At 34.8% G+C, this 22,142-nt stretch overlaps 1 protein-coding gene across 1 annotated transcript in view; it reads left to right on the top strand.

Moving 5' to 3' along the window:
* Positions 1-621: 621 nt before the first annotated feature.
* Positions 622-22,142, top strand: part of Tk (Tachykinin) — a 568,960-nt gene continuing 547,439 nt past the window's right edge. The window contains exon 1 of the mRNA XM_081735973.1: positions 622-710. The gene's annotated coding sequence lies outside the window, so the exon portion shown is untranslated. The remainder of the gene's footprint in view (positions 711-22,142) is intronic.

Below are 22,142 nucleotides of genomic sequence, written 5' to 3'. Positions count from 1 at the left end.
TGCGAGATCTTTTGTGCTATTTGGCACTAGTGAAATAATACCAGGTATTTAAAAAGCGCCCATACTGCATTATTTCAGCAATTTTTCAGAAAAAAAATATGCCTTATCCTTGTTCAAGAAGTGATTTATATTTTTACAATATAATAATATGATTACATAGTCATAAATAAATTTCCAGTTTGAAATATTTTTTTTAAATGTCCACGGCTGAGCGTCTACGTTTCTCTAAAGATAAAAAAATAATCTATGAGTAATAGAGAGAGAGAGAGACGCAACACGTGACAGAAGAGAAATAGCTTAGAAAGAACTCGAATAAGGAATTCTATGCTCATTTGGTTAACAAACAGTTCGCAGAAAAAGAATTATTATTATACACATTTAAAATGATTGCATTCATTCAAAATGTGAGAATTTGACGAGACGTGCGGGTGGATCATGTGTGAGAGAGACCTTAGACCTTGAAAAACTTGTATCGACCTAAAAGTACGGACTTCTAAAAGTGCAAGAAGGAGGAGGATGAATGAACGCATGGAGAGTTTGATTGGTCGCCGCGCCCGTGACGTAACAGTGAACTGTTTTCCGCAGTTCTCATATATAACCGAGAGTTCGTTCAGACTTCCCCGAGAGTTGTGTATCGAACAGCACACACACAACAGTCAGTCTGAACACTCTGCGCTTCTCCAAAGCAACACTTGCGGTGATCTTAACAGGTAAGTACGAACGGCACACATTCATTATCCTGCAAGCCCCCGTAACCCGCACAACCGATATGCACCACTAGGTATCAGCTTTTTTCACTCCTCCTGTTCATAAATATATTTTAATTACAACAAACCGCGACCGATCACACAAATTGTATGATAATATGTTTTTATTAACTCTATAAAAAGTTTTGCGAAGTTTTTGCTTTGTAATATAAATAACTTCATTGCCGAAAATTCAGTATAAATCTCATTATATTAGTTAAATAAAGCATTTATTTTAACATTATTTTTTATATTTCTCCCCAAATATGTTCTGGAAAAATAAAATTTACAAAGTTTTGATACAATGTATTAATGTCGAGAAATAAGCGCCAAACAAAATATACAGAGTTACTAGTGAACCCTGTTGATTTTTCTTAGCACTTTCTTCTTTTGAAACCATTAATCATGTAGCTATTCCCGATACCCTGGATAATTCTTTTCATTTTTTAATGATATATAACTATGTAATAAATTGATAGCGCTATTGTTCGCGGGAGTTTCAGGCCAGCCAGACGGATTGACAGTGATATTGATATACGGTATGATGAATTCATACTGATCCCATTATTCTATTTATAGCATTTTGCACCCAAATTCTTAATTGAAATAATTTAATTGCTTCATGAAAATGAAGTCCGTCAGAATTAGGAATCGAATCTGCAGTCATGCATTTTTTCATTATTTTTTATTCAACTGGGGCAGTGGCGGATCTAGAAGCTAAAAACTGTGGAAGCGGCAGCCATAATCCTGACTATGAAGGTATATCATTAGTTTACCCCAAACTTTCCAAAAAAAAATATATAAATAATAGGTTCAATTATTTTTGTCACTCGAAAAACTGGGAGCCTAGCCCCCCGGCCCTGGGCTAGATCTGCCACTGAACTGGAAAAGAAGGAAACCATAACATTTAATTTGCCATTGTAACAACTTCCTTCCTGGCCTGATTTACGAAAACGTTTAGATAACGATATCTGTTTATGGAATCAAAATTAGAGTCTACCATATTCTATTCTGTTTACCTTTTTTTTTTTTTTTTTTTTTTTTTGTTTTGTTTGTTTAAAGATACATGACTAATGAATGGAATGTAAGTTAAGTAGGATGTCTGTGGAAAGAATTATCAGTTTCAAACTTGTATCCTCTAAATTTAGAGTCTGTTTCAAAACTACTACTACTTTCAAAACTATTTCGGTTATTACAAGAGTTTGTATACATCTGTGATCTGTTTAATGATTTGCATAACCGAAAGGTTGACGAGCATTATTCTGGGTTCGATACTCTTTGAAATGAAATGAAATGAAATATTTCAGTTTAACGTACTACGATTATGCTTATTAGGCTAAAGGAGACGGATGATTAAGGCAAGTGAATGATGATGGAAGAATTGGTGGAATGAGAAACTGGGAGGAAACGGGAGTACCCCGAGAAAACCCACGGACACGATGTTGTCCCCCACAAACTTACTTGGCCGGGGATCGAACAAGAGACCCTAAGTCACCGGTTCGTTCACGGGTTCGGTCTTTCCATAGTGTCATTATGTAAGTGGAAAATTATTTGAATTATCAGGCAGCATCCGTAATTCTTGTTAAGAAAAAATAAAAAGAGTAAGGAGAACCGATATGTTGACCATATATCAGTTAACTAAAAGCAATCTGTCTGGCCATAGCTACCATGTTATTTTGTATGAGAGACTATTAGTTTTATGTCATATTATAAAATTTGAGAGTACCGATATTAAGAGCAAAACTATAATTATTATTAAGGCAGGAAAGAAATAGGTAACAGAAGATAGGAACATTTTTAAATAATAATTACCACCAAATAAAAAAAAAAAACAAATTTGGAGTTTCAGTCCTCTGTCTATGGTAAGGTCTATTAACTATATCAATATACGAATCGAACTAAATTTCAAAGTGTTATTTCAGCGCATTTTACTGTTCTTTTCCTTAATCTGATCTACAAGAACAATATTATTTATCATAAAACTAATAATTCCGCAAATTCAAATTGTGGATATTCAACCTTTTAGACGGTTTTAACGATTTCCTCCCTATTTTAACATTCACGACGTACAGATTTTTCTTTTATAGAGAACTCCATTAATTTTATAGAGAGCTCCATTAATTTTGAATTTAATGTTAACAATAACTTTAGAATTAAGTTCAAAAGATTCGAAGATTTTCGAAACATCATTTTTTCCCATTCAACTATAATGTTATTATCCTTACAGTATCTTTTTTTAAATTAAAACTTTAACTGTGAAAAGTTAAGACGCTTCTCTAACGTCTGAGTTTATAAAAGGTGGGTTTTATAATAGCCATTTCGTCATGCAATGTATTTTGTTTAACATGATGCTGGCGATCTCTCTAATTTGAAGTATGTAATTTTGTTACTTGTATTTTTTTGCCCTTAAATCTTGAGAGTCGCTTATTTCCGGATGGGTCGGAGTATTTTAGAGCCAGCGGTAACGATACTAGGTAATAATGTATTGAACAGGGTTTTTCAAGCAATAATCCAAGAACTGCCGCAAAAATTTTTCCACGCTGCATCCCCGATTAAATTATGAATATTTAAATTAGTAATACAGTAGTGCATAAGCACCAATTATTATATTGGAAATATTTCCTTCCTCTGTAGGAGTTCATGTTCCATTTCAATGGAAAATTCACAAACGCTCTCGAAGTAGAGATAGTTATTCCACTCACATCTGAAAAATTTACCAAAAAAAAAGGAAAGAAAATAATAAAATAAAATAAAAATAAGAGAGAGAAAGAGAGAAAGAGAGAAAGAGAGAGAGAGAGAGAGAGACAAAACTGCTTTCTCGTGGCTCTTAATATCTCATCCCGCTGGCCTAGTAGCCAGCGTACGCTCCTTTGGTGCACAGGATTCCGTGTTCTATTGCCGGTGGGAGAACCTTGAAAAATTTCAACGCATTGTGCTAGTTATCATTCCATTGTAAACTATGGGTGTGGGTGCACGTCTCATACAGCCGCAGTGCTGAAAAGGAACGCTATACTGCAAACAAAGATCATGAGTAGACGAAATCAGAGCTCTGTAACATAATTCTAAATTTTACGCTGCACAAAATCGTATTTTATGCCATTTTTCCATAATAAGGGTTCATGGTCTTTTACTCGACATTTCCACATTTTTTTTCTGAGTACCTTCGTCAGATTTAAAACATAGGATTGTATATTTCGTATTCTGTCTACTATTTACCATTCATTTACAAGTTATAGCTTAAAAAGTAAGTAAAGTTTCTTAGTGAAATAAGTACTATTTATTTGGTTCTATTATCTGATATCGTTAATAGCAAATAGATAATTAAAGAAACAATTCTACGAAATCATGACATCAAAGTATAAAGAAACACGGAATATACTATAGAAATATTCTTTTGCTGGTTTATACTTATTTTAATTAAAATCTCATAAACTTACATTTAAATAACACTTTTTTTTTAAAAAAAAAATAATCATATCCACTGCCTGTTGAGATGTTGTATGGTCTAGCTCCGAAGACATATCTTGATAAAATTTACATAGGACCATCCAGGAAGTATGTTCTTCCTCGATCGTGTCTGAAGAAGGATATGCTAGATATCCGAAACAGTTACAAATTATAATTTAAAATAAAGTAAAGTTTTAAGCTTTGGTCAGTGTCTCTTTTGTTAAAACAATTAATCCAAAGCCATGAATAGTCTTACTAACATAATTATATTAAAAACGGGTCGAATTGGAAACTTCTTCCTTCGTTCTGAAGTCGGTTCAAAAATAAATGAAACCATTTACGTAGTTATACGATCCACAATTATTCCTTGGAAGCTAAAGGAGACAGTTTGATGTTTAGTGAAGGTAAATGCTCTTGAAACAAATCGTAGGATGGACATTTTGGAGAAAAACGGAAGAACTTTGAAAAGAATCAACCCACGAACATGATGTTGCTCTCCACAAAACTCGCATTGCCGTGATTTCAAATAAAGAAAACCGTAAACTAGAGAAAGAAAATACTGAAAAGTGTTTTATCGATGCGTATCGGAGCATACGATGAAGACGGAACTGGCTCCCCTGCAGAATTAAAACAAAAAGAAAGAATAAAATTACACGATTTAAGTCTTATAACTTGAGCTTCCCGGAACATGTAGCCTGCAGGGCGGTTATCGCCGTCACAGCTTGTACAGTCACGAACATTAATAAATGGAGACTGAAGCAATTATTTCTTATGGCTTCAACCTCCATTTATTAATGTTCGTGACTGTACAATGGTAGCGAGACGCCATCTCGCTTCTGTAGCGCTTGTGCCTATGATGCACGAGGTCTCGGTTCGATTCCCGGTGGAAGAGAATCGAATGCACCCTCAGTGGTTCAGATCCTACTTTAAATTGTAGATTTTGTCCTATACAACTTCGCTGGTAACGAAGGACTTAAATAGAAATCCGTGGGAAGATAGTGTAAGATAAAGAAAAGATAAGACTTAGTACCAGTAGATGCAGCAACATAGTGCTAGTATGTTTCAGCTTTTAATCAACGAATTCAATTTTGAATACTATTTACGGGGGGGGGGGGTCAGGTTTGGGCTGTCAGATATTGGTATAAAGATATGTAGATTGGAATATCTCATTATTGAAACTCATTATACGTCCTTTAAATGCCTTTGGTGAGTTGGTACCGAGTTCGATTCCCGCGAGAGAGCACCAACACTTAATTTTTCACAATCACTTCCAATTAATTACATCTCCTTTAGCCTAAAATGCATAACCATGAGACATTAAACTAAAAAAAGAAAGAAAGAAAGAAAAAGAAACATGTCAATTTCGGACTTCACTTAGAATTAACTGGACAGCGAGTAACTATACATAATACCGAGTATTTATGTTTATCATGAAACCCATACTGCGCAATTCGTAAAGTTAGCACAATTTCTCGACATATTGAAAAATATAATTTTCGAATTTGCGAGTCGTAGAAAGGAAATCGGTGTATTTGTGCTCAGTGCATACAACTTTATATGTCAATACATAGAATTCGTTTTGATTTGAGCAAACATTGTACGGGCTACAGTTAAAAAAGACAAATTCCACTTAAAGCTATAGAAGGAGAAGAAAAAATCGGATGGCATATTATAAACTAAACTGTTTCGCTGTTACAGTATGTACACTTTTAATTTATCTCAACTTTCTCTGACATCTCTTTTTAACCATTAAAAGTATAAAAAAATATGCAATAAATGAATATTAATATTCTTTCATAGTTCGGTACTTATTAATTTCAAAATTAAGAATTTAACTTTTTTTGTAATTTTGCTATACGGAAGAAGCAGTAAAAAATATAATAGTGGTGTGTTTATTTTCATCTTATATATTAGGCTGGCCGTGTATTAACCAGAGGACAGGACATCCCACCCCAGGTTCATTACTATGAGCAATGCAACAAAGCCTAGTACTGCATATTATTCACACAAGCATGTGCTAGTCAAAGGATTCTCCAATGCTGAACAAAGACGCACAGTCGGAACACTTAGCTCTCTCTCTCTCTCTCCGCATTTTCTTGTGCCTCTTTCTGCTTTGACTTGACTGGCCTTCCTCTGGTCAAAATGCGGTACTCCAATGCAGTGAACAAGACATACAGTCAGTGCACTTAGCTCCCCCCCCTCTCTCTCTCTCCGCATTTTCTTCTGTCTCTCTCTGCCTCCACTTGACTGGTCTACCTGTGCTCAATATGCGGCTGCCCTTAGAGGGTGGCGCACAAATTATCTTACGCTGTAGTTATTACCGAAATATTCCCAGAAAACAGACTGAAGAAAACTCATATGTCATATACAAAGATTATTCATGAAATATTTGTTTACAAAATATCAACAGAATGGCAGAAATCACATTTGAGATTTTTTTTTAAAAAAAAATACTTTATGTAGATATTTTCGTGAGAATTTATTCTTTCAACATTATAGGTTTATAATTAAAATCGCCTGAATCGCTTTTGAGAGAATCATCTAAATATGAATTCACCTTAACAGGAAACTACAATTTGTAAATTTATTCGTGAAATATATCTTAAACTACTGTATATTGTATGGTTATATAATGAAACATTTATTTATGAAATACAAACAAAATCAAATGGGTCATCTTTTTTTTTTTTTATAATGTCTGATGAAAAGAATAGGGTGACCATAAAATTTTCAGCTGAGAAACGGGACAGTTCAAGCTTTTTAAAAATCATGAGAAAGAGGAACAAATCAGTGCATAAATTAGTTGCTGCTTACCTTTGCAGCACCTAATACATTTATATTGTAATATACTGACTTTTGTAGTATTACCAACATCCAACCAGCAGCTTCGCCTGCCAAATGTCATGCTGCCAGTATCTGTCGCCATGTTCGTGAGAAATTTGGCGTTAAAAAATTTCACGTTTACATTTCCTCTATTTTTAGAGACGTAAGAATGAATATGAAAATTGGCTATAGAATGGCTAAAATTGAAAAGAATATGGCTAGGATTGCTACTGGTGCTGAATTAGTAACCCTGGACTTTTAAGTATACATTTGTTCTTATCAGTGCCCTGATATCAGAGCTCCCCTCCTATCTCTCTCTCTCTCTCTCTCTCTCTCTCTGTTACAGGGCGGGGTCAAGTAATTACTTACTTACTTATGAAAATGAAGTTTGCTCAACAAACAAGCAACTGCTAAAACCTATGCTACCTTTCGAGCAGTACTGCGAACTACAGGTCATGTTTAATATAGGGAATTTCAGTTCAGTTATTTGATTCTTTGTTATTAATTATTAATACCTTTGTGAGGAGTAAAGACACTGTGTTTGTTATTTAATTATTTTACTTGCATAAAACGGAACAAATAGTACTTTTATTTTTCATCTACTGATGGAACGGCCGGGACACAGCTTTAAAATGGAACTGTCCCGGTCAAAACGGGACGTATGGTTGCCCTAGGAAAGAACTCACCTCAGGAGTAGACTAATCCTTGCGAGTTTTCCAGGAAAAAAAAAAAGTTATACGATATTGTCAAGTCATTCATAAAATATAAACAAGAAAAATCCTTAGAGTAGTTTTTGAGAAAATCGTTCGTTAAAAAAAAAAACGTAAGAATAAACTTATTTTGGTGGATTTTTAAATAAGGAGCAACTTACATTATACTGTAGAGTTACTAATATTATAAAATGGATATATTTATTAAATATAAAAAAATCACCAGATTTTTTAGAAGATCGTTCAAAAAGAACCAACCACTCATAATAAACTAATATTTCTAGTGTTTGTTATTTAAAATAAATAAAACTACTTGTACTATACTAAAAGGATATTAATGAGTCATAAAATACGAATAAACTCGTAAAAACCGTTTTCAAGAAAATTACAAATTTTGATGATAACTCTTCAGTAAATTACCCTTATTTCGGTGGGGAGGGGTAGGAACAAAACTGTAAAAGAGCTCCTAAAGAATGTTTTAGAAATTTTAAGTTAAAAGTTTGATGTTGATGCTTTAAACTGTATAGACTCTAGGCCAGTGGTTCTCAACCTTTTTTCACTAACGACACAATTTACAAAACGTCCAGGAATCGTGACATGCTTCTTTGATATTTTTATTACAAATAATAATAACAATAATAATAATAATAATAATAATAATAATAATAATAATAATAATAATAATAACAATAATAATAATAATAATAATAATAATAATAATAATAATAATAATAATAATAATAATAATAATAATAATAATAATAATAATAATAATATATTATAATAGTGAAAGCAATTAGCTCTTATAATGACTCTATATAGCACTGCCACTGAGCATTATTGCTACCGCTGGAGGTGTTGCCTGCTCCAGTCTTTCTTGATTTTAACTAATTATTATTAAATTCTTCATGATTTTTAAATTCTAAAATTTCGCGACACACCTTAAAGGACTACGTGACACACCAGTGTGTAGCGTCACATCGGTTAAGAACCACTGCTCTAGACAAGTGAACATATTTATGTCGGGACGAACAGACAGACGTGCAGATGGCCAACATCTAAATCTAAAAATCAGTTTTTTGATATATTTAAGAGTTATGAAATGTGAAAATCTGTTATAATCTTGAATTTGATGCTTTTTTCATGATGCTTTCTTTCCACATATCGTCGCTCTTAAGTAAAGGTAATAATGAAAGAAAATATATATTGTAGTGTTATTAAAGAAGTAGATTGGTTTATATATATATATATATATATATATATATATATATATATATATATATATATATATATATATATATATATATATAAATGACGGAGAGACGAGTCAAATAGATGTAACAACATTCTTTGTCATATATTGGTCATCACACTACACCTAATCTAGTTTTCAGGAAACTATGCACATTTTCTAAGTTTGAAGTGTCCAATACTTGAGAATCTTGACACAGTTTACATGTTCCTGTATCTCACCCTTTGTGGACCGCTCGTGACTCGGAAGAATTCATTTACACAAAGTACTACGTCTCTTGCTTAAAAGTTTGCATAGTGTTTGAAATTGTATCCAGTGACTTCTTTAAGGAAATTGACACCACTTTATTGCAAACTGAACGTCGTTCAGCAGTTTTGTACCAATCAATTTGACGAGATTTACATGTTTCACTCTTTGCAAACCTTGAAAGATTCGTATGGCCAGTAATAGCAAATAAAGAACAACAAAAACTAGGCGAGGAAAACGGGGCGAAAACAATGTTGCCTAAACACAGAAATTACATATACTGGGTGGAATTAAAATTAACTAAATCATGGAGAAAATATCAAAACATCGCCTAAGTATTACATTTTCATATGAACTTTTCTACTTAGAAGTATTCGTAGCAATGTTACAAAGAATTATTGTCAAACGACCTGTCACTTCACTGTTGTTAAATTACAGAGAAGTGTGCTTTATATTAAAGTAATAACGATAACAAAATCACCAACCTCTATTCTAACGTTATGTATCACTCCTAATCTTGAATAAAAAATGTGTGAGTCTCTCTGTTATTACATTTTGCATAGAAAGGAGCTATTCAAAGTTACCAAATTTAGTACATACATACATCTTCAGCAGATCTAATCGCGTACGAAGACGTTTTACCGATTTTTCACTCGGGGAGGGGATCTGTAAGGTCAATCGTTAAGCATGTTTCTTCCATGATCATTTTAAGAATGCCTTGCCTGCATGCCATCCGCATAACAGCCATGTCTATGCGGGCTTACATAACATCACAGGATAAATAATCTGATGAGAATGAAATTATTGTAGAAAATTTTTTTAAGTATATTCTTCTTGGGGTCATTTTATCCAGGCTCTGAATTAAGACCCGGCAACGAGGAATGCTTACAACTAGTATTTAATAAGGAAAAAGTGCCAATGTAATTGACAGTAGTAGTAGTGTTTTTTCTTTTTTTTTTTTTTTTTTACTAGAAAACCTTAAGAATGAAATTTCCCTCAGAGTTGTGAGCCAACTACAATAATGTTGTATTATAACCGGGAATAGAATTCCAAAATGCACTCCTAAGGCACAACTTTATCCATAATCTAGAAAAAAGAAAACAGGCAAAATATTTTATCTGTGTTGCTTTATATATGTCAAGAAAACGCTAGAAACCACCAAAAGAGGGGGCATCACATTTGGTAACTACATTAGACTTTTAATAAAATGAATCAAATATTCGTGGATCGCTGTCTATATCTAAAAATACGTCACTCCCTGATAACCATTCTGGAAATCTTTCTACAAGTTCCGGTTTCTATAGGACACAGGTGGAGACGAAACCTATTCTTTGGAGGACGAAATCAGATCAGTTAATAAATTCAGGTTTTTACAGCATTTTTTGCTAAATAGAAATGAAATCTTTCAGTTTAACGTCCCACGATAATGCCCTTTAAACTACATTAAGAAAAAGATCGTATGTGGCGCACGTAAGAAAGTAGGTTACATGTGTAAATCCTGTAGTTTTTGAACATACAACAAATGTATAACTGAAAACGTGTATTTTATACGTACTTTCCGTATAAGTGTTCCGAATAAAAATATTTTACATACAAACGAAAGAACTGTATATAGGCGGTCAGGATCTCAAATACAGATGGACGTATGTAACATAATTGATGTATGTAACATATGTATACCTATGCATGTAATATATTGAAGACTGTTAGATGTCAGACATCTTGCAATGGCATGATGTAACATTTAAGTGAGAAAAAGGGTAGTGCATATGTAGGATATGGATAATGTATGCTCCGTACTGATTTCTGTAGTAAACATAAGGATACAGTATATTTGTCCGAATAACGGATTTTTCTCAGTGTAAGAGAGATAGATGATTAAGGCAAGTGGATGATGATGGAAGAATCGGTAGAATGAGAATGTGCGAAGAAACGGAAGTACCCCATGAAAACTCGTGGACTCGATATAGTCCATACAAATTTAATTGATCGAACCAGGGATGACATTCAACCATGGTGAGTACTCTACCTCTGAACTACCGTGTCCGCTTTCTAAATAGAGGTCCAAAGTCGAAACTGTAAAAGGAAGATTTCCCCAATCCGGTTTAAATAGAAAGTAGAGAAGAAATGTGTTCTTGGTGCGCTGAGTGAAGAAAAAAAAAAGTAAATCCTTATTACATTATGGACCTGATTCATGTCGTCAGAGGACAGGCAATTGGATATAGCCATTCTGTAAGATTGATTTAAAGTTTACTGTTACTTTTCAGCGCGAAGACTATATTACTAAGAGAGTATACCTATAGCAATTCGAAATGTATAAGCTTCCGTAAAAATAATCGCATCCGATTCTCTCGTGCCGATTATTCTGTTAAACAAATAGCCACGAAAGAGCTCCCGTTGTATAAGACTTCGATGCTTACGCATAGTTTAATTTGAAAGTCTAGAAGTAAAACTTCAACAGCTTAAATCCATTTCAAACATGGCTGAATTCCAGAAATATAATACTTTTAAGAGAATACTTTAAACTATGGCTTCTCAACCTGTGGTACGCGTACTACTAGTGATACTAAAAGTAAATAGGTGTGTAATTTTATCTCTTGGACAAAAATTATGCTTTCTCGGAATATCTATGACTACTAGTTCAGAATTCCTGCTGTAAACTGTTCAAACATAAAGCATTAAAATACTAATAAATATGAACACGTTGTAAAATATGAAGACTTAATAAAAGTAACATTATGATTGTTTTGAATGCGCATTAGATTAAATGTGTGTATAGAAACGTAAAGCTGTATTGTTTTTCATCAGCACGGTTAAAGATACAGAATTTGAAATTTCATAGAACTCTATTGCCTGGTTATAACCTAAACTTTTGTTTCCAACACCCTGTACTTTGCAAGTAATTAACTTACTATATAATTAAGACCCTGAGTTGAACCTAGAAGGTAAATGTCTTCAATAAAAAAAAAATTCTCGTCAAATATAATTATCATAATTCAATGTACTGTTCCTGAAATTTTTTCCCATGGTTATGCAATAGAAGCTAGAGGATGCGAATTATAAATGTGAAGTAGATTTGATAAGTACAGAAAAACGAGAAAACTCATGGATACACCATATTTTGACTACAACAAGACCACCTGAACTTCTTCGTGGCAATAGGGTTAGCGTAGCCGTCTTTGGCCCATGGTTCTCGGGTTCAATTCACAATGGGAAACTTATGTCATTCGGATTCAACATTAATCTGTAGGTCCACGTTTCATATAGCTTTGGTGCTAAAAGGGACGTAAAACTCAAAGATGATAAAACAAATAATAATTTTGCCTGGTTTGGATTCGAACTGGATAATCTTCTTCATCAGAATTGAAAAATATTCTGCTCCACCGAAGACAAACTAAACAACAGATATTCTGCTAATTAACATTGTACCATCAACGAACTTAACAAGTTTGTTGCTGCATTCTCTGTCTGTGTGTATGACTGTTATTTGCGAAATTTTCTGTTTTGAGCCCTCCATTCGATAGAGCATCAAAAACTGTCTGAGAAAGTGATGGAATTTTTCGTGTCACACTTACTATTCCCGAGATATTGACCAAAAAAAAGTTCCGATTTCGGGAGATTTAAGAAGCCATATCTCGGGAACCGTAAGTCATAGAAAGATCATGTTGGTGTTCATCAATACCCAAGAGGATGGTAAACATTTTGCTGCCAAATAGTAACCGGTGGCCACTGGCTAGCTGAGGACCGTTCCCAGATATTGGCCAAAAAAAAATTCGGATTTCGGAAGATTAAAAAGAACCTTATCTCGGAAATCGGTAGTCATAGAGCGATGATATTTTGCGAATTTTTGAATTTTGAGCCCTCCACTTTGAATATGTGTCTGGTTTTAACAGATTTCCTCCTTCGCATAAACTATATACTTAGGTACTTTCTCACCACTTTGGTTCCAGAAGTCTTGTGGTTTGTTGATGTGCGTCCTTGCGAACTCTAAGCGAATGTGAATCTGTTAGTTTGAGCTGCAAAGCAGCGCAAATAATATAAGTACAGTTACATGTCTCTGCACTGCATTCCAGACCTAAAGTTGTTTTCAGGTTTGTCAGTTGTTTAACGGGTTTGCTGCATTAGCTACAATAATCGAAACACTTTCGTCTTCCGTTGTCACTTGCGGTTTACTCAGTTTCGCTTTAACATGTAATTCTTGTTCCCCTTCTGCTTCGAATCGCTCAATTCAATATCTTACTGTTTTAATATCCAGGCTTATGGTTCGAACAACTTGTTTCTTAGGCTTTTCAGCTTCTCATATGCAATTATTCTTCCTCTAGTTATGAAAGACAAAGAGCCTACCATTCTTTGTTTTGTTTTCTTTTTATAAAAGCAATTGAAGTAGACAACAAATAGTTCTTTTAAGTTCGTTCTGGCAATGCTCTTGAAGTATTCTCAACTGGTTTTATATTGACAGTATACAAATAAATAAAAATGTCTTCCGTAACAAATAAAATAAAATAAAAACTGTTATTAATTATTTGCAACAAACGACATAATTTTTATCGCCACAAACGTTTCTTTTCTTTCTTCAATTTTCTCACGGAATTACATAAGGGAATTCAGGGGCGGATCCAAGAGGGGGCGATCGGCGTAACAGAAGAGGAAACTTTCTTATTTTATATATAAATAAAACTCATCCCAGAGTTTGGTGCTCTTAAAAGTAGCTCTCAGTAGCAGTATTACAACCCATCGCCCCCCCGAGAAGTCCGTCCTGGATCTGCCTCTGAGGGAATTTACTCGCAAATATGATATTTTGTTCAACTCGCTCTCCTCTATCTATATAAACAAAAATGAAAGTGGCTATGTTTGTAGCTTAATAACTCTCGAACCACTGGATAGATCTCAATCGAATTTCCAACATAGATGAAGTTCAGGCCTGGGGTGTTTTTATTATTTCACTTTGACGGTGAAACGTAGGGTTTGGGAGAGGGGAGGATATATATATATATATATATATATATATATATATATATATATATATATATATATATATATATATATGATCGATATTACTGCCGAGTTCATAGTTTACAGGGTCTCTGAGATTAATAGTGACACTTCCGATGCCGTTTAAATCTAAATTCAGCCCCGCATCGCATCTTGGGGAGAGGGAGGGGGATATATATTTATAGAAATGATCGAAAATGACCGATATTAGTGTTGAAACCATAGTTTTTGGAGTCTCTGAAATGAACAGTGATTCTTCCGATGTCGATTAAATCCAAATTCATTCCCGCAACTTGGGGAGGTAGGGGGAGATAATATAAAAATGATCGATAGTCGCTGGTATCAGAGAGCGCTTCAGTAATAGTAAAATAAAAAAGTGACTGACTTATGGAACATATTATTGTTTTTTCTTATTTTTTACCCTCAAGCGAAGCTGGTAATTGACACTAGTTGATTGATACACCTGTGTGTCTTATCTTTGAACAATGTTTTAGTTATTAAGCAGAAATTAAAATGTAAGAGCTAACAATAATTTTAGCCTTTATCTCATTAATTCTAGGGATTTAGGATTTAGATTTGTGGGCTTTCGGCATCTAAGGCCATTTAGCCCGTCACGATTTGAGGGATGACGTCCCTCGGCGAGCACACAATCCGGGGAAAGGGAAGGAAGAAAGGATTAGGGAGGAAAGGAGGCGGCCTGGGACCTATAAGTTAGGTACCACCCCGGCATTTGCCTGGTGTGAATGAGGAAAACTCAGGAAAACCTAATTCAGGGTGGCTGGCCTGAAAAAGCGTGTTACACTTTTTCGACCGAGTGACCCCACCGGGAATCGAACCCGGGACTCATTAATTCTAATGTGTACTGACATCTTGCTAGTGTTGTAAGGAAGAGCTAAACGAGGGTATAGGCTTTCAATATCAGTTTCACCTCAATAAGTGGCATGGCTCTCGAATCAGCATAAATTTTTAAGTTCACAAAGACATTTCTCTATTTCCTTGATATGCATAAGGTTTTGAACGCACGCGTATAATTTAGTGTAGCTCAATACGGTCAGTCGGTTAGTACTCGGACATTTTTCCCCGTTCAACACTAATAATACTGTAATAATAATAATAATAATAATAATAATAATAATAATAATAATAATAATTATTATTATTATTATTATTATTATTATTATTATTATTATTAAAGCGAAGAGATTGTAAGCGAGCATAGCTTCCTTCTTCGTTAACTTATGTAAATTGTTTGCGCAGGCATCACATTTCTGTCGCTGTATGAGTTCTAACAAACGATGGAAAGAGCATGCTGGTCAGATATTTTGTTTAAAAAGCACATATTATAAGGAAGTGATAACCGAAAAACACACTTCTTTACTTAGGGTCAAATAATCCTGACCATATTGTATACAATCATAGCGACAATCCGATGCAAAATCACCCACTTTTTTTCAAGATGTTTATGAGAAAATAAAAGAAAAAACTAGGGGAGAGCCATCTTAATACTTTGGAAACAAGAAGAAATATATACAGACTTCCTCAGGATCTTCACAAGAGCGTGAAATGCAAATGGCTGAATGTGGTGATTAACAAAATTGGGAAAATTCAAGCATTCACACTAACCAGAGATAACGTGGATGAGAGAAAACCTGTGCCAACTCTAATCAAGAAAACTAACCGGACATTTGTTTGGAGATAAGGTAGGTAAAGGAAAAGCCTTTTTGAGAAGCTCTTCGATAGATACCTAAAACTCGTCACTATAGTGAAGAAAAGTGTGAAAAGTGTACTAATTTCGCTAAAAGAGAAGATCTTGCTAAGAAAAAGATCGATTCTTGAAACAGCTTTTGACTCCTTGCAAAAACAAGTTAGAGTTTGAACGTATAAGACAAGAGACCACCAACAAATTTCGTAGTTCACATTTTTTTTTTCTATCTTCATCTCGTATTCCATGCAGTCTACAAAAGCCCTTGGTAACATTAGATCTGTAATCGCAATAGTCATAGATCAATAATCACCGGAAATCTATGTTCTCCATTAGAATCCAATGGATAAGACAAGACGCCAAATTACGAGACGCTCGTACATGAAATCGATGTTTAAAAATTGTAATTACGGCATATTAAATACATACTGCAGATTCCTGTCTTCTCATATCCCTAGACAAAAACATCTAATTCACGTTAATGCTGATAATAAATACTCGCGCTAATAGATGACGTTGCTTGCTATAACGGGTATTAAACCGTACGTCAATTTCCCGATTTAAAACTGTTGTGACGGTTTAGTAACTATAATGCTGCCAAAACGTCTTGAGCCGTGGCAAAAATGCGAACTAAAGCTCATACCCTCGTCACACCCACGCGTTGAGCCAATGAGGGTTCAGCTGTTGCTAAGCGAGAGAGCCTTAGCGAAAGGGAGTGGAATTCCTTCAGCCGATAACAGCGCTCGGAATGGAAGATTAGGTCAAGTCAATCTGGTATACTTATAACAAACTATAAGAAATCAAGATCTATGGAATCTGAAAGTTCAATGTCGAAAGCTCCCCACTGAATTATGTCCTTAGTCAATTCGACTCTGTGTTTACTCCGTATTCCCGTTTCTGCCAGATCCATTTTAATACTGATCTATTTTCTCTTCTTTTTGTTATTCTGGCTACATGACGAGAGCCCATCTGAGTCTCCCAGGTTTAATGACCCTGACAATTTTAGATAAACGGTATACGTTAAACAATTCTTCGTTATGAAGTGTCCGCCACTTCCCATTCCTGTCCGTTTTGGTTCCGAATATTCGCCTCAGGATATTTTCAAATACTTCCAGCCTGCGTTGTTCTTCAAAGCAAGCGACCATGTTTTATAACTGAACAGGCAACTAACACAATTATTGCTTTATATATTTGCTCTAGGAATTAATTCGTGCGGTTGGTACGCACACATTGAAGCTGTAGTACAAACACAAAATACATAAATACGTTAAGAAAAATATTGTCCATCGCTAGCCACCACTTTCGCCCATCTGTCAGGCAATGTACGGATTCCGTGGCGAAAGAAGTCCTCATCCTTGGAAGCGATCCAGTCAGAGACCCATGTTTCGATATCTTCTGAAGAAGTAAATTGCTGTCCAATCAAATCGTTGTTCATGCAATCGAACAAGTAGTAGTCCGAAGGAGCAACGTCTGGTGAATACGGCGGGTGGGGTAAAACTTCCCATCCGACATTTTCTAAATAGGTTTTGACCGGTTTTGCGACATGTGGGCGAGCGTTATCATGTTGAACAATAAGTTTATCATGTCTGTTCTCCCATTCTGGTCGTGTTCTGGCCAGAGCTTGCTTCAAACGCATTAATTGTCGTCGATAACGTTCTCCATTCATAGTTTCACCCGGTTGCAGCAGCTCATAGTACACCACACCTTTCATATCCCACCATATGCACAGCATAACCTTTGCACAGTGAATATCTCGTTTTGGTTATGATGGACCTGGTTCAATGCTGTCAATTCTTCGTCTTGAAATGTTTTTGGCTGTCCAGCTCGCTCTTGGTCTGCCAAGCCGAAATCATCACTTCTAAACCGTGCAAACCACTTCTGACACGTTCGCTCAGCTAGGGCATGGTCACCATACACTTCCACCAAAATACGATGACTTTCAGTCGCACTTTTCTGCATGTTAAAGTAATGCAGCAGGACACCCCGCAGAAACACTTTATCAGGCACAAATTGCGCCATGTTCACTTAACTACAAACTGGTGTTGTTGACGCTTTAATTCACTGCCCTATACTACAAACGATACGCGATGACAGGGGTTTGCAACACATGTGTGGATACACGGAACTGTGGGACGCTCCGTTCGTTGCGCCATCTCTTGTCCACCCGCACGAATTAATTCCTAGACCAAATATTTTAAGCTTCAGATTCTTTGATAGAATTTGAGAAGACAAAGAAATTGGGCTGAAAAATAATACGAATTCCTTGCTTACAGTCGACGTTTAGTTTCTTCATGAAAATAGTTTTGTTCTATTAATGTTGATCCTACATATTTGAAAGTGTGCACTTTGTGGAAAATATTAATTGATATTTTAATGGAAATCATTCGAAGTAATACGGTTAAGGCATGCGTCTTCGGTGCAGGAGGTCTAGGTTTGATTTAGTGGTGCGCACAAAAACCAGTTTTTCGGCTTTCAGTTTTTAGAAAAACCGGTTTGGTTTTTCATCAAAACCGGTTCCAGTTTTTTTCAAAATTTGTTCTTTTTCTGACCAGAATAGTGTTTCGTTGTTCTCCGGAAACCGAATCCGTTTCCACAGAAATAGTTTTATGTGTTTTCGAAAAGTTTTCACTGAAAGCAGTTTCGGTGAAAACCGAACCGGTTTTGAAGAAAACCGAAACCGGTTTTGGAGAAAACCGACATGTCGGTTTTTCGGGTTTCGGATTTTCTAGAAACCGCTTTCCGGTTTTTATAAAAACCAGTTTTGCCCATCCCTAGTGTGATTCCCGGTGGAAGTTCATAACAGTTCGGGTTCCACGTTAAGCTAGGTTTACGTCTAGCCTCACTGCTGAAAGTCCCTTCCACTGTTAAACTCAAATCCAATCGTCTTTTCAAATCTTGAAATGAAATCTTTCAGTTTAGCGTCCCAGGATTATTCCCCTTAAGTTAGAGCAAGTGAATGATGATGCAAGAATTGATGGAATGAGAATGTGGGAGGCAACTGAAGTACCACCGAGAAAAGCCATGGACTTGGGTAGGGATCGAACCAGATCCATTTTAACGTGTGTAACGTGTGGCCATTTTAATTGCAACTTACATAGTCTTGAATTACTTTCGAGACAATATTAAATATACATATAAAATGTCCATCAAGTAATTTACATCAACACGATGTTGTGTAAAGAAAGCCCTTTAATAATTGCATAACTTAAATATGGTGAGCAATTTGGTGCCGTTAGTGGGAAAATTCAAAATAATACTAAATAAATGGATAAAATATATTTAAAGGTAAACAATTAATTAATTAAACACGATTTTAGCCTATAATGTACAACAGGGTGAAGACTTAGTGCAACAAGAATCACTGTCAGTGTTGCGTTGTAATAAATAGATATCCAACAGAAGGGAAAGTGACAACTTTAACGCTTGTTGCGTACTGATGATAACTATCAAAAGCAACAAGGTACAATAAGTCAAATGAATGAGTTTCCGTATATTTCAAAATTAACAACGCTATGACAATTAGGACAGTTCAATGTACTGAGTGATGAATACTTATTATTTATGACAAACACACATGTAAAGATATACACAGCTTATGGCTTATCAGAAATGATGTGGATAATGCACAATTGAAAATAATATTTATGTCTGTTACAAAAGATGTCTAGATCTAAGGAAACGTTTCTACTGAATAAGTTAGGTTTTCTTATACATGGGGTGGGGACTCATATTTCTAGGTTTTCGGCATGAGTATGTCCGTCGCGTAGGAAGGATGACTGTTCCTTAATGGTCGCACTACGCGGAAAAGTTCAGAAGAAAGGAAGGCCAAAGGTTGAAGACTGACTCAGACCTTTATGTTGTTAGGTACAAATCGCGGCATTTGAGAGTGTGAATGAGAAAAACCCAGGGGGAAAACCTCACTTAAGATGGCTAGCCTGATAAAATTTTTTACACCTTTCCAACCGGATATATCTAATAGGAATTGAACCCAGGACTATTCGCTCCAAAGGTAAGAGTATCAGTGACAACGCTACGCATGTTCGGATCCTTCTTCGTATTTTTATTAATTACAAAATAAATTAATTTACTATACTACAGTAGAAATTGCCCATGTGTGCGTTTCTGTCTTGCAAAATATAATACGCTTTTCCTTTTCTCGAGTGATCCTGCCGTATGAACTTGTATTCAAGAATGAGATTTTTTGTAGCCGCAGGAATTTCTTTCGAGGAGGTGGTTCAAATCCAATTTAAGAATAAGTTAAATTTAAAATTGTAAAGCCGCCTCTAAAATTAGACTAAATTTCCAGAGATGTCGGGATTTCGGAGGGTTCCGGACTCCCAGAATACACCCACTGAATACAACGTCCCTGGCCACGTCTGAATACTGGTTACTTTATGAACGACATTTTGGTCGTTGTAACTGACAACAAAAGTTTAAAAGTTTGACCAAAGTAATTTCTTCATATATATATATATATATATATATATATATATATATATATATATCCTCCTCGGTCCTTGCGTCCAGCCCGCTGGACCTTTTTTGTTGAGTAGTTGTCACTACGCTATTAGTAGAAATCCGTTTAAACCATGTGTGCAGGTCACTGGATGTCTCTGCTATCTACGTACGAATTGTTGACTTCATTTGTTTCCACCGAGATCTGGTATTACTGAATGAGTGGCCATGGATGACGAAGGTGGTGCTAATCAACAACCTCCGCATGGAAAACGAGGTAATGTATCACTATTTATTATTTTTCGATTGTAGATCTTTGCTTACCTTTTGTTTATAAAACAGAGAACATAATTAATGTATAAAATGTTTTAAATATTTCCATTTGAATAGTTTTTTTAAACTCACATTTTCAAGTCCAGCCGGCTGCACATCAGGGCTTTATCCTGACCAAACATCATATTTTAGTATTGTTAACGTAAAATTGCTAATTTTTTCTCAAATATTATTTGTGTCCAACCTTGCAATGATTCATGTACATTTCATCATAAGGAGTTGCAGTTAAATATTTATTATTTTGCTTAGAAACGAGAAGATTGAACAAATACTTGTCATATTAAACTATTAGATAAAATACATATATTAAATATGTGTTGCATGTATTTACCTAAACCTAAATAACATGTCATCGATTATTATTATATTATATATTTTCAGGAAGGCTACATTTAACGAATGAAGAAATATTACAAGAATTGGGTGAAAGCGACGTTGATCTTGGGCTTTCTGATGATTCAGACGCAGATCCAGATTGGAAAGATTCTGAACAAGATGCAAATACTTCGGACTCTGATCTTTCTTGCCAGGTAACTACAGTAAACCTGATTCCTTCTTTATTTTTATTATCTTAATACTCTTCAGAGACTAAGAGGTATTTTACACTACAAATTTATTAATGGAAGAATAACATTAATACTTTTATTTCCATGAATTTGGTCATTAGTTCAATTCCAGGCAGAGTTATATGCATCGTACTTAAAACCAGAGTAGTTTGTTCAGATCATTTTTTATGAAATAGGTTCTGCCTGACTTATTCTCCATGCAGAGAAGGGGTGTTAGACTACAAGCAATTAATAAATTAACAGAACACAATGTCAAATATTTAATAACTTTTAAAAATAATATTACACTAAATTTCGTATAATAGTTTTCAGGTAACCATACTAAGAAGATTGTTTTGAATAATTATTTTCCTGTTTGTTATTCCTTGTTCCTAGCGCTCCGTTATTTTATTATACATTATTTCTTAACATTAGATACTATACGGGTAAAGTTAACGATATTTCAACTTTCTTCTACCAGCTGTTTCTGTAAATTGTAGGGAAATGATTTTGAAGATGTCAATTAAAAATGTAAGATAAGAAAATAATACTATTGAATTATTTTTCTAAAGATAAGTACAATTACATGATTTTGAAAATCCAGTTAAGCATTTTAATGTGCTTGGAGATTCTACGTTTAAAGTAGTAGTATTGCATATTTAATAATTTACTTTATCTTGTTTCAGGAAGATGACCCACAAGAAACTCAGGTTAGTATGGAGGAAGAAAACAAGGAAAAGCACAAAAGGGAACTCAGGTGGAAAGTGTCAACATTTGAAAACGATTTCACCCAAATTACTGACGCTGAATGGAACGTGGGTACAAGAGAACATTGGACTCCATTGAATTATTTTGAACAATATTTTAATCAGGAATTTTGGGAGATGGTTG

This window comes from Thermobia domestica, chromosome 13 (genome assembly GCF_964235325.1).
Source record: "Thermobia domestica chromosome 13, izTheDome1.hap1.1, whole genome shotgun sequence".
Taxonomy (NCBI): domain Eukaryota; kingdom Metazoa; phylum Arthropoda; class Insecta; order Zygentoma; family Lepismatidae; genus Thermobia; species Thermobia domestica.
Note: the sequence above shows the minus strand (reverse complement) of the source record. Positions and strands in the feature narration are given on the sequence as shown.